Below are 14504 nucleotides of genomic sequence, written 5' to 3'. Positions count from 1 at the left end.
GATTAGTAGATAGGTGATGATGACTCGACGTGATCTAAATGTGGCATTGGGGATGAAGGGCGATAATCATGTAGTCTAGGCTTCATGGTTGATGTTTTGTATGAAGAGTTCTCATATGGTTCAATTTTGAAAGCTATTATTACTATTACTATTATTATTATTATATGAAACCTAAGCATGTATTTCATCCGCTACAAATCTCTGTTTTGAAAACGTAACCACGTGGCGGTAATATCCCTAAGTTACTCTCTAAATCAGCTTTTTCATAACTATTATTAGAGAGTAATTTGGGGGTGTTATATCCTTAGTGGCCATTGGAACGAACTGAAAGTAGTTTGAAGGTGATAAGTGGTGTGGAGATGGCAAAGTTTTCTTTGAACGCCTCTTAGATCTGAGGGATTGTTGCGGTAATGACTCGAATCGTATTAATCTACCCCTGCTCCTTAACCAAGTACTGTTAAATAAAACAATTCACTTAATTGTTTGACTCATTGCTCAAGATAGGAAAGGAAGGGGATAAAAAAGACATTTGAAAACATGTGAGAAAAAACTCCACTCATTTTTTATTATGACGAAAAAAGGGACGCATGAACCTAGTATACGATCATAAACGACATGGTACACGACTCGAGTCGGAAAATAAAGAAAGTGTGTGGACTATACTTAACTCGAGAGTGATTAAGTGATGTTATAAGACTCGTAGTATGATCGCATGGCTAGACATGTAAGCAGTAACCAAAATGACTGATGCATGGACCAAATTAGCCCAGAAGACTAAAAAAAAGCTGACTGGACTTATTCCTTGGGCACCGTGACACGGCGAACTATACCGCGTCGTGGTACAAGTTTCCGTGACACGGCACTGATTGTCGTGACGCGGCAATTCTGTCGTGGGGCCGTGATCAGTTCCAGGTATTTTTGTGTGTTTTTTTCCCATTTTTGTCAATTTTAGAGTTTGCGCTAATTACTAAGTGAGTACGGTCCATTGGCATTCGTTAGGCATAAAATAAACCACCATAGACAAAGAAAGATAGTTAACGTTAGAATCCAAACGATCAAATATATACACATAGGGCACGTAGGCACAATGATGCAAAAAAAGTGTTCGCAACCTAAAGTCAAGTTCTAAGTTCCACTATGGTCAAGTTTATTTGGTGTCAAAAGGGTACCATGGTTAAGTGTTTGGACGCGTTAGCAAGGCAACCTCCCTTGAGGGTGTATGCCAACGGGCGGCTCTGCAAGTTCGTGATTAAATCGAACTTGACTCCATGGTTTGGGTGAATTTAATGATTCGGATGAACCTTTATTGCCATGAATGTTTTTGGGTTGATAGAGTTCAAAATTCCCCGGAGCTAAAACGCATGTAGAACACATACGATTTTTCAAAAAAATTGAAGGAAGCCGAGTGTGATAAAGAAAATAAAGTCACTGGAAAGATTTCATGGTTGTCATGACACAGCAGGAAGCACCATGTCACGGTATAGAACGCCGCATGACGGTAGTCTACACCATGATGCGGCAATCATGCCGTGGCGCGACAATTAGGAAATCTGAGTGGTGCCTCTGTTTTCCTTATTCGCAATCAGGTTATTCGACTTTTCCTACGGGTAAACCTAAAATACGACGTTAAAACGTCTATGTATATGCAAAAATGCCAATTTAATTACAGGAATACTTTTCAAGAATCTTTCGAGTCTCATCCACTCATCTTAATTAAATACCGATCACTCAAATCGATAAATAACCAAGAATCCTCCCCAGTGGAGTCGCCAAACTGTAGGCGTCATTTGAAGTGCGCCTACGTTAAGCATGTGTGAATATGCTTGGCACTCATAGAAAGTGGGAATTGATGTATAAGATTAGGGATAAATAAAGTAGGGAGCTGCCAACAAGTTTTTAAGGAACTTGTAAACTGTTCACGGATCATAAAAAGCAACCACGAATAAAGGGACAACGATTGACCTGTGAAGGTTACACCCCATTCATAATCCATGAGATTACTAACTCCATATGGTTCGGAACCACGAAAGGAGGATCGGGGATAATGGTACGAAGTAAGTCATGGAGTCACATTCGCCCATATTGGCCTCTACTCGATTCTTATAGTGAAAAGTTTTTACTGCGATCTCAAAGGCATGCAAACAAAGATTCAATTTGCTCCAAACTGTTATTATGCTAAATTGGTTGAATATTAATGCAACATATAATTCTAAAACATTCGGGATCACTTGATTATATAACAAGATTAAAAAGGAACCTAAACCGGCCGTCCAAATTATCTTATTGGTCGTGATTTTCAATTACATATTTCCTTTAACATGCAATATGGTGATCAATAAATATAATAAAATCAACATTAATATTGAAAGCAATTTAACAATAATAAAGTTAGTCAAATCAAATAATAATAATAAAACTTAATCATGATACTAGCAATAAGAATAAAAATAAGAGTAATTAAATGATTAATTACTCACTTTCCGCGTTTCCTTGAATTGCTACATCATGAATAAATTTTTAGTAACTTCAATAATAATATAAATCAAATTGAAACAATTAAATTAAATAAAAGTAGAGTTGATTTAGTCCAAACCCTCAGTTAATTCTACCTTTCACGCCTTGGTTTAAGGACGAAACCTCGGGTGTTGTATGGACTCCTTGGAGTGCTTAAGGAAGGAATGATGTAATTAGGAATATAGGTTTAAGGCTTAGAATATGAGAGAGAGAGAAGAGAATGATTTTTGGTGTAGAAGAAAGGAAGAGAGAATGATTTGGTGCCCCCAAATTGCAGAAATGAGGTTTGTATTTATAGAGGAGACGAACAGGGGGACTCCACAAAATCGTCAAAAGTACCGTGTCGCGGCAGACAATTTTGCTCAAAATGCGGTTAAGTTCAGAAAACGCGTGAGGTTTTGTACGCACAAAGCACACAGGAATTTCCAGTGTCACGGTATGTGTGCCGTGACACAGCACAGGATACCACGACGCGACGCAATCCACCATGGCGCGGTATTGCATACCGTGTCGCGGTGCATAGTTTTCCTAGATTGCGTCCAAATTCATAAGCGCGTGAGAAAACGCGGAAAAAACACCGTGACACGGCGAAGAATACCGTGTCATGTCAACAAGCACCGTGCCACGTCAGCTTTTGCCGCGACGTGGCGTTTTAGCTGTTGCGCGGTGATTCCAGTTTTTTATGCGTTTTTAAAACTATGATAACTTTTGATCCGTAACTTGGAATAAGGCATATAATATATCGTTGGTAAGCTTGTCAAGTCTACTTTCCAACCCAATTAGAATCAGGTCAAAATCATTTGTAGATTTTAAGATATGGCCATTTTAGTGAAAGGGTGTCGGTTTTGGGTCGGGTTTAGTGTTTTGCTCATATCTTCTTCGTTTTAAATCGCAATTGGGATTATGATATACCGTTGAAAGCTTATTGAAAGGCCTATTCAACCAAATTACATTTGGATCAAAATTATAGGTCCACAAAATCAGTTCAGCTCGGTTTAGTGATGTGGATACGAAAAGTGGAAAGTAAGTTATGGTGTGGGGAAATAGGCTAAGAATTGAGTTGGTTTATAAAATGTACTGAATTGAACATGGATTTAAGCACTCCAAAGATTAAATACTCAACCCGAGTAATAATGACGGTGAAAGATTGTTCGTCATCGGGTTTGGTTTTGGAGAGACATTTTTAGGTGTCTACACCTCCCATCCTTTAAAACCATACCAACTTTTGGAGGTTCAACGGTGTGATTAACACTGACCCCATTTGTTGATACAGTAGTCTCAATGGTTTGTATTGTCTAAATCGGGGAGCAGTGCTGCAATAGCCTATTAGCTTTACCATTTTTAGAAGAGAATGGTGACTTATTTTGAATAGTTTGTGTAAGTGTGATATTTTCCAAGGACATTGTATTGAAAACTTGATACCCTTCCAGTTCACTGCCATCTACACCAATTTCCATCAACTTACCCACCTCATCACACCCACCTCCCAAGGAACTTAAGTTCTCTATATTCAAAACTTCACAACCTTCCTGTTCACTGCCATCTACACCAATTTCCATCAACTTACCCACCTTAACACACCCACCTCCCAATGAACTTAATTTCTCTGTATTCAAAACTTCATAACCTTCCTGTTGACTGTAATCTACACCAATTTCCATCAAATTACCCACCTTATCACACCCACCTCCCAAGGAACTTATTCTTTCAGCATCCGCTTCCAAATTCACATCCATTACCCACCTAAAACTACCATGTAATATCCATAGCAAATAGATAAAAACACAATATATAGACATATATAGGAGAATAACAGAAGTAGTGGATTCATAGCAAAAGCACAAATACACCAATACCAGAATTTGAGTAATACAACGAAATAGCAACACATTTTGAAACTTAATTAACATAATCGAGTTCCCAACATAACAATTAGAAACTTAATTAACATAATCCAAGTTAACAACAATACAGTTTCAAACTTAATTGGCAAAATACACTTTCACACTTATAAGAGTTTTTTAGAACTTATGATTGTGAAATTATTGAGAACAAACACACTTCCGCGACAATACACTTATGTGTAATTAACTACAAACACACAATATCACCCATGCCCTAATTCAACAGCTCAAACAAATTAACAACAATTACAGAATACACGACAGAAATTCATGCTAGATGAAAATTACAACTTCATGAAAATGGGCGAAACAAACAACAACAAAAAACAATGAGGAAAACAAAATACCTTAACCAGATCTTTCCATCATACGACCACCAACACCACCGGGCAAAACGATCACAACACACAAGACAAACTACAATAATCCTCGGATATAACTACAGGGCATCCTCACCGAAGCAACAATTGGAGGTGTAAAAGATGAAGCTCGATAATGAAGAAGGGGACTGGAAATGAAATTTTGGAGACGATGGCGTCAACACTCCGTCTAATTTACTACTAACGGCGTGACTTAACGACAAAATGCACCCACTTTTTGACTTTATATTTTATTACTAAAGTTGCTTCGTTGGCATGTAAAAGTGCATGTGAAAAACAATTTCATTTCTCGCGGAAATGAACCCGGGCACACCTATAATACCCTTGATATATATATTATAAAGAAAAGTTTGATTTAGATTTTATTTTCCCTCAAATTTACAAGTTATTTTCTAACTTTAAGTTTCGGGGATGAAACTTGTTTTAAAGAGGGTAGATTGTAATACCCTGAATTTTTCTATTTTAGGTTTCGGGACGAAACTAGTTTTAAAGAGGATAGATTATAATACCCGTGTATTTTATGATTTTGCAAATTATAAAATTAGAATTGTATATTTAAAATGTTATTTTCTTATCTTATTTGATAAAATTCTAAACTATAATTCTTATGTTGGTCAGAATCTTTATATGATAAAGTATTTAATTATATCTTTTAACCCTACATTATTATTTTATTTAAAAAAAAAAAAAGTTGTCGTTCCGTTTTATTGTGCCTTAGTTTCATAAATAAAACCCAAATCTTTAGCCTTATTCATATATGAGTTACAATTGTGCTTTTTGATTCCTTCACTTATTTTCCTAATACTGTTAATTTAGTTCACGAAGTTTGGTTGTGTGATCAAGTAATTTGATCTACAAGGTAATCACACTATATTATATCAATTCATTGGAGTGGTATATTCATATATTTTTGTTTGTAATCACACGATCTTAACTCTTGGAGTTGTTTGATTATAGAGTATTGTTTTTTATTGATGGTACTTCGTATTATTGTATGTAATTTTATGATTTGTTTATATAGATTTATGTATATATGTGATTAGTTGTGTATGTATTGTATTATATGATTTAATTGTCCTATTAATTGTTTGTGTTATAATTTCTAGGGTTTCTAATGTTGTTTCTATAGGGAGTATTATTTTATCGAGGTTTTAGGGTTGTTAATGCAGAGTATTATTTTGTGTTGAGAATTAATTAAATTTGGGTATTAGTATTATTGTAATGTAAGATTTGAGATACTTTGTGAATTGAGTATGATGGGATATGTTATTTGAGAACCTGTGCCATTATTGAGATATTATCTATTAGTTTGTGAATGGTTATTTGATCGACTTATGAGATCAAAAGGTTGAGCATTATTATTTTGTTTTTGGTTTGAGGCTCGACATTATAGACCTTAGTCCTTGGCATGTTGGTAAGGAGATGATAATCATGAGTTAAGAATGAGGTACAATCTTTATTATTTTTCTATGGTCCCCTATAGTGGGATTGACCCATATGTGGTCTGGTTTAAGGTGTTTTTCTGGTTATTGAGAGTATTCAAGTTTTTTATACTTGTTGGTTTGTTATTCGAATTACCTCATGCCCAAGGGTAGGTATAAAACAAAGAGCATGGCACACTTATGGGTTATATGAGCTAATTGAGTAGAGATTCGCTTTATTATTCGAGGTTGAGATGACAAAGGTTATTTTCAGAGTACAATATGTAATGTAGTTTTGAACTACATTGTTTAGTTGAGCTAGAAATGTTAATTATTATATTATTCTCTATATCTTGATAAGTGGTGATTACTCAGCTTTTTGCTGACGTGTGTGTTGTTTTGTTATGCTATTTGTATTTGCGGCCATGTCCTTTTCTTATGGTGGCCCTATGACGATCTATTCTGGATTTTGTCCTTAATGGTGAGCAGTCAAGATTGTTTAAACAGGTTAATCAAGTGATCATATCTAAAGGAGCTTAAGTGTTTCGATTAGTATGCTATAACGAGTTTGTAAAGTTGTATAAATAGCTCACCTAGTTTATTGAGTTGTAATTATTGAGATTTTGTAAGCCTTAACACTTGACAGGTTGTTAAGTGTGGCGGTAATATCTCCGATTTAGGTGTATGCTTCCGCAATTTTATTTAAAGGTTGTTTATTTTTCCTTTAATTCCTGTTTATTATCAGCTAGTAAATCGGGGGTGCTACACACCCATACTAAATTAATGTGTCAATATATCAAGATTTGAATTGAGTTACTTACGAGGAAGCCCAGGTTCATCTCTTAGATAAACTTGGGATGTTTATTTAGGGCTATTAATGTCATTTCCAGTTGTTAATGAAGGGTATCATGGTAATTTGACGGTAACAAAGAATATTGGCATTAGACCCAGCAATAAACGTTGTTAGTTTGTGTAGACACCTGATTGTGTCTCCCCAAAAACCAAACCCGGTGATGAATATCTTTCACGTTATTGATTATCGAACGAGGTGAAATGTGAAAGAGTCTCGTGATTACTTTGTTTTTAATAAAAATACTTCTTTCTGTTTTCGAAAACCTTTTTTTTCGTACCCTATTTATGAAAATGTCCAGTCCAGTTTAGTTTGGTCCATGATATGGGTCTAATAATAGTGTAGTTGGATGGAGCTCGAAAAGAGCTTTCCAACGATGTATTATAAGCCCAAATCCGATGAATAATGAGGAAGTTATAGCAAAAATACTAAACTAGGCCCAAAATGAATTTTATATGCGGCCCAATGATCAAGTGGAGGGCCCATTAATTGTCATTCCTAAATCATTAGGGATTACTTTAATCTTCTAGAATAATCTATAAGGTTCTTTTAAGTTCTAGTGGAATTAAGATTAATAATTATACTTTTATTATACTTAAAAAAGATAATGAATTTAATTTGGGATAAAACAAGTGTTTTAATGATGAAACTGATTTTAATTGTGATAATTACGGAGTCTAATTATCTAATTATATTGGAAAAGGACTCTGTACAACATTTTTATCATATCCGCGCCATTGCGCTCCGATAGGCCTATTGCATTGCGATAGCTCTGTCGCATCGCGATAGGAGCAGCTTTACTCCGAGTTGATTTCTAACTCTATTCTATTGTCTCGGATGTTTTTTTCTCTATAAATAGGGTCGTATTTCCCCGTTTTTAATCAACAACAATCAACAATCATCTTTCTATTCTATTTTCTCTCTCAAAGCTAGAAGCTTAGTCTTTCTCCCTCTTTCTAAGCCTTCCCTTTTCAAACACCATTCGTCCATCACGAGACTTAGACACACCTAGCCAAGCTCGAAGTTGCCTTTGCCCTAGACGTGAAAGGTTGATAATTTCTAAGGGTTTGGTCCCAAATCCCTATTTCAATTATTTTAATTAATTTTCCGATTTAATATTTTCATTGAAGTTACTAACGTGTGTATTGTTTTGATAGATTGAGATATGAGGCAACAAAGTAAGTAGTTTTACTGCTCTATCTCTTTAAGAATCATGCTTAGATTATTTTAATTCCTAGTATCATGTTAGGATGTCTTTATGATTCCTAGTATCATGTTTAGGGTATTAACTAATATTTCTAATATTATGTATGTTTCTAGTATCATGTTTAGGTTGCTTCCTATTTTCTTCTATCATGTTAGGGCTAAAGCTTTGATCTTTATTGTTTAGTGACATGCTAGAATTTGTTATTAATCTTGTTAGTATCATGCCTAGGATCTTGCTAATAATATTATTATGGTTTGATGAGATTGATATTATGATGATGATTGTTGTGTTTATAATATTATGTTGCTTGATATATTATTGTTATTTCTTGATCACGCCCTCTCTTACAGGTTTAAAGGGAATTTGTACTTGAAACCACGCTTAATAAGATAATTAATAATTTGATTTAGGCTAATATGATTTTAATTCAAGTGATCGCCAATAATAGTTTTGGTTGTGCATTAATAATCAACCAACATACATTTTACAGGTTCTAGGATTAACCTAATGATTGCATGTTAGTCAGAAAGCGTACATGAATATGAGAAGAATAAAGTAGAGGCCTATTTAGGGCAGGTTCAATCTATTTTAGGTTGGATTTGTACCTTCATCCCCGAATATCCAGTCATGGTTCCGGATCACTATGGAGTTAGCGATCTCATGGATCGTGAAAGGGTGTAACCTTCACCCTGTGAACGGTTTACAAGTTCCTAAAACTTGTTGGCATCTCTTTTACTCTAGATTCCTTCCCTTTGGACGCCACCATGCTTAAGTGTATGATCACAGTGGGGCTTAAGTGTGGGATGCTTGAAATATTCCTTACAGTTGGAAGCCTTAACCATAGTTAATTGATGTTACCGGCCTCTGCAAAATAAGTAAAAGGTGCCAAATGCATTTCCATTGTTGTTACACCATTGATTAATCTTCTTCGGACTTCATCAATCACCTGGTTTTATTGTTTCGTTCGTCGCTTGTTTGGTGTTGAAATCGGGTTTTGCTTTTCTACCATTGAATTAATTGAATTAGGTTCTTCTTTTCAACCCCATTAAATTAATTGAATTAATCACCTATGAACTTCCAATCTTCTGAGTTATGTTTTTTTGTGTTCGTCGCTTGTTTAGTGCTAGCATAGCCTTAAATTTGGACATTGTGGGTGGATGGGTTGAATTTGGACTCTTCTATTTTTACTTTTTGGTTAAAACGGTTCATAATTTGGACTCTTCAAAGGTAAGTGTTTTGTGATATTTACTGATTACAATTTTGAGTTTTTGACATTGTGGTGGCTATAACCTTGAATTAGGCATTGCGTAACTTTGTATTATTGTATTTGCTTAATTGAGTTGAATATAAGATTAGATTTTGTAATTGTGTTGAATAAAAGATTAGATTTTGTGATTGGTTTTGAACAATTAAATTTTGTAACTTTGACATCGTGGTGGATATAGCCTTGAATATGGACATTATCGAACTGTGTATTTGCTCAATTGGGTTGAATATAAGATTAAATAATTGGTGTTTATAGGCTTCTTTACATGCCTTAACTCAAGGTGAGTTTAAGTATTGATGGTACTAACGATCGTTTGTTTGCTTTGTCAAGTTCCTTTTAGATGCCAGCTGGACAGTTGGTAGAGAAAATAGTTTTTTTTTACTTTGATTTCACGCATTTCAATACCTTTTATTTACAACAATGCCACTTGATAAACATGGAAAGCTTATCTAGGAGATAAGCTTGGATTTTTCCGTTACTTATAGATCAATTTGAGCTAGTTTTTGACATGTTTATGAGAAACAAAGGGATTGAAGGAGTAAAAGTAAAATGTGACTTTCATACAATTTTTTTTTTTTTTTTTTTTAATTCTGAATACTAATCCTAACTAGACCTCAAACTTCATTGTTTTTTTTTGTCTGATATTTGCGGGTTAGACACTAAGGCCCTTTTTTTGAAGTGTCCAAATCCTAACTGAAATGAATTAAACTTGCGTGGAGGGAGAATGATCGGGTGTTTTCTACTAATAACTATCTCACTCTCCTCTTATTTTCACTCCACTTAATTTTTCCCCCTCCCCTTTTGTTTTTCACCTCACACGCACACACATAATGGTGGCCGGCCGCCGCCACCACTTCCCACCAGCCGGCCACCACCGCCAGCAGCAGCTGTCAGCGTGGAGGGCAGCAACAGCCCCCTCCCGTCCATGCGGTTATGTTTAAATAAAAAAAAACTTCTTTTCCTATTTTAATTTAATATAGCCTTAATTTAATTATTGTTTTTGGGTTGTGTGATGATTTTATGATGTTAAATTATGATTATTATGTAATTAATTTTCAGATTTAGTTTTTGAATTAAAAAGCCCCAAATTGAAAGCCCTAGGTTTCTAAATTATTGTATATTAATGGAAATTGATTGTAGTTGATTGAAATAGGTGTTTTTAAACATAATTACAATAATTTTATAAGTTTTTATAATGCTGAAATTTTTATATAAAGGTTAGAATTGTGTTTCTTGAAAGGATTTTTAATTACCCATTAATTAGGACTAATAGTAGGAAGTTTAAATTAATTTTCAGCATATTTTAGGGTTTAAAAGTGAATTAAAGAGTGTATATATTGCTGAAAATTTATATTGAATAGGTATTAATGTCTCTTTGTAATTTTAGGTTGTAGGAGATTTCCAAGTGAGTGATTTCGTATAGTCGTGGCGAGTTTGAGATCATATATTAATGGAAATTGATTGTAGTGATTTTGTGTAGTCTCTTTGTAATTTGGACACGAGAATTAAATTATATTTTGGTGCCTAAGTGAACTTAAGGTGTTTTAAACACTGAGAGATTGGATTGGAGGTTCTTTATGCACTTAAGGTTTTATTTAACACTGAGGTAGTTTAAAAAGGGTTCAACATTTAATTATTTGTGATCACTAAATATTCAAGAATTGAATTGGAATATTTGATTACTTGAATGATTTATGTTTTTGATTGTATTGTGGATTGAGAATCATCACCAAGTCTAAAATATGTAAACAACGTAAGTGAAAGAGATTACTCACCAAAACTCTTGGAACGTATGTAGCTCGATTATGAACATATGGGGGGAGTTATGGGGTTTTATATTTAACCATAACTTCTACTGGGAGTACCAGACGCTATATTTTCCTTTTTATTGTGCGTAGGAATTCTGCCACTTACGAGTGGTTCTTTTATACTAGCACGATTAGCTCCCGTGTTAGTACCCCTTTATTGGGCAGGTTAAAGGAGAAACTCATTCGATGCGTAATCAAATTAAATAACCAATTTATTTATCTATTTGTTGGTAGGTTGTGTTGTATGCTTGTAAACAAGTGCAACAAGGTAATAAGTTGTGTGTTGATAGGATGAAAGCATATTAGTGTGTACTGTTGACGCGTATGTACTCAACATTGTTGATTGTGTGTTGTATGTTTGTTTGGCCTTGTCTTTATCTTGGCCCTACAACGACCCTTTTCTAATGATGAGTAGTGGGGACAAAGTAAAGAGAAGCTTTTTAGGTGATGAAGCATATTCATGATGGGCATGAGTGAAGAGCGAATCATGTTTAGTTTCCATAAGAATATGATGTAGTTTATTTGCTTTGATTATCATATATATTTTCTTGTGAGACTAACATAAAGGTTTTAATATTCATTTTGGTTTTGATAAGGGCCTATAATGGTTCCAAGTTGTAGATTGGTTTCGTTTGACTTTGGTTTGTCGTTACTTTTGTTTGGTTTGACTTTTAAGTTGACTTATTTTGAATGGTCTTTTAAAGTGAGTCTTTTTGTTGTGTGTCTTTGATAATTGCCTTATCCGTTTTCACGGTGGTAGTAATGGGTCTTAGAATTTCCTATTTCGTATTTTAAAAAGAGCAAAACAGGTACTTTAAAGGGAAGGAATTTCTAGGGTGATACAACCTCTTTTCTGGCTGAAAACCCAGACCGATAGCAGACATCAAGAAGGGTTTCCAAACAACATTATGGAGATATTTAATACCCACCATACCAGCACATGAAACCGCATGATCCCCAAAAATATCCCCAGCAAATACCCTAGAGCAAGCAAAGCATGGTGTTGAAATAGAGAATAAAGGAACACCCAAATGATAACACATCACACAGCGATAAGTCTTAGCATTCATAGCCTGACTCAATCTAGAAATAGGGACCGCCCGAAGCTAAGCCAAGGTATGTTCTCCCTGCTAAGACTTCCACAAAGCTGACTGGCAAGGAGATAAAGAAAATATAGATTTTGTAGAAGCGATAACCTTTGTGAAATATATATTTGCCAATTTTTTCATAAGTTTTGGGGCAGCAACCTTACTAAGATAGGATTACTTAAAATGCCATACTCCATAGTTCTATTTAATAAACCCACCACATCATCAAAGGCACAACAAGGACCTACAATATCAGCACACCGTAAAAGCTGAGTCTATAAGCCAGCAGACTACAAACGAGAAGCGAGAAAAGCATAATGCCGAACATTACTCACAGAATAAACACCAAGCCCTCTAAAAGCAAAAGGTTAGGTGGCAAGACGCCACTTCCAATCGCCAATTATTATTATTATTATGACATTTAATATTTAATTTCAATTTAATTAATTTCAGTTCAGTTAAGCAAATTTCATTTCAATTCAATTCAGCGTAGTGAATTTTAGTTCAGCAAATTTCAGTCCAAAAGAACGGGGCCTAAGAGAACTGCAGCCTTAAAATACCTCTTGTTTTGGGTATTTTTTTACCCTGCCACATGGTCCCATCAAAGCATGACACATGTCACCATAAAGAGGCCTCCAAATGGACTAACTAGGGCATGACACTTGGCAAGTATATACCCTTCCTGGAATTGATGGCCTTCAAGGCCCATTTCCCGAGCCCGATACAAAACGGCGTAGCCCAAGTTCCCAGGTCATCAAACCCTAGGACAAGGGAACAAATTTCTAGGACCCTATAAATAGGGAGATTCCCCCAATTATTGGGAAAACCTTACAATCATTACATCATTTATTATTCTCAATAACAGAGAAAACACTTGATCTCGGAATCCGGGAAGATATTTACTTTCCGCACGTTTTCATTCCGAACGTTTACTAACTTGACCGTCAGAGGCGGAACTCCAACCATCCAGAGCTTCCGCGTTTTTGCAGGTACAGGTGGCCCCGGACCAGTCTTGGTGTTGTAACTCTCCCGCAGGACACAAAAAACCCCAAAATATTTGGTGCCTTCTGTGGGTAGAGTACCTCTAAGATTGTTCAAGAGTTTGTACCGCCTCCTAATGAGAATCAGCCTCGAGTTGAGGCAGAGGTCTATTCAGACCATGATACTGATAACGACGTTAAAGTCGAAACATATGTGGCCTCTGATAGGTCACTCAAAACTAGGCGTATCCGTCCCAGGGACAACCTGGAACGAGGCAATAGCTAGGCAGGTCCGAGCAAAGCCTCGGGACAATTAACTAGGAGACCCAGGCGACCAAAGGGGCAGCTCCCGTCACCAGAGACAAACTCATGAAATTCATGACTAGTTTCAAGGGGGAGATCAAAGACCTCATCAACAAAAGGACGGTTGGCTCTAACAAGGGATAGTCGACCAAGAAGTCTCCTCATGCTTAGAGGAGAAAGTCAGTCGGGGACAGGCATCCTACTCCACACCCAAAAAAGAAGGTCGCGACTGTGATTGACTGGTCCAAAGTCTTTCTGCCTCAAACGGGCACAAGGAAGGTCATCTGGCACGTCCATCCGGATGGCAGTAAAAAATCATCCTCTGATGCTCGACACATCATCGAGTAGATGAAGAACCAGCAGCTTTCGGAATCGGCCTCCACGTCGAGCTTCCCAGACAGCTTCAGGAACACCTCAGCAAGGTGTACCTAATCCTTACATGAGAGCCATACAGGCGGCAAAATCATCCATATAGGCCTCAGATGATTGGATCAGCCCCACATGTGCCTCATATGCCATACGGGCAATATGCCCCACCTTACATGAAGCCAACCCTATTCGGAGGACATGCGACATACAACGTCCAACCCCTGGACTGGCAGCTTCGTCTGCTAAAACTTGGTGAACAACCCTCTACGTTCACCAAGGAGATAACCAAGGCGGCACAGCCGGCTAAGGTTAAAAACGTCTTGGTTGGTACCTATGATTGTACCACCAATCCCGATGACCACCTCATGGCTTACACCAAACTCATGTACTTGCAGGGGTTGGATGACGCCTGT

Source organism: Chenopodium album, chromosome 13 (assembly GCF_948465745.1).
Source record: "Chenopodium album chromosome 13, dcCheAlbu1.1, whole genome shotgun sequence".
Taxonomy (NCBI): domain Eukaryota; kingdom Viridiplantae; phylum Streptophyta; class Magnoliopsida; order Caryophyllales; family Amaranthaceae; genus Chenopodium; species Chenopodium album.
This window is presented reverse-complemented; position numbering follows the sequence as displayed.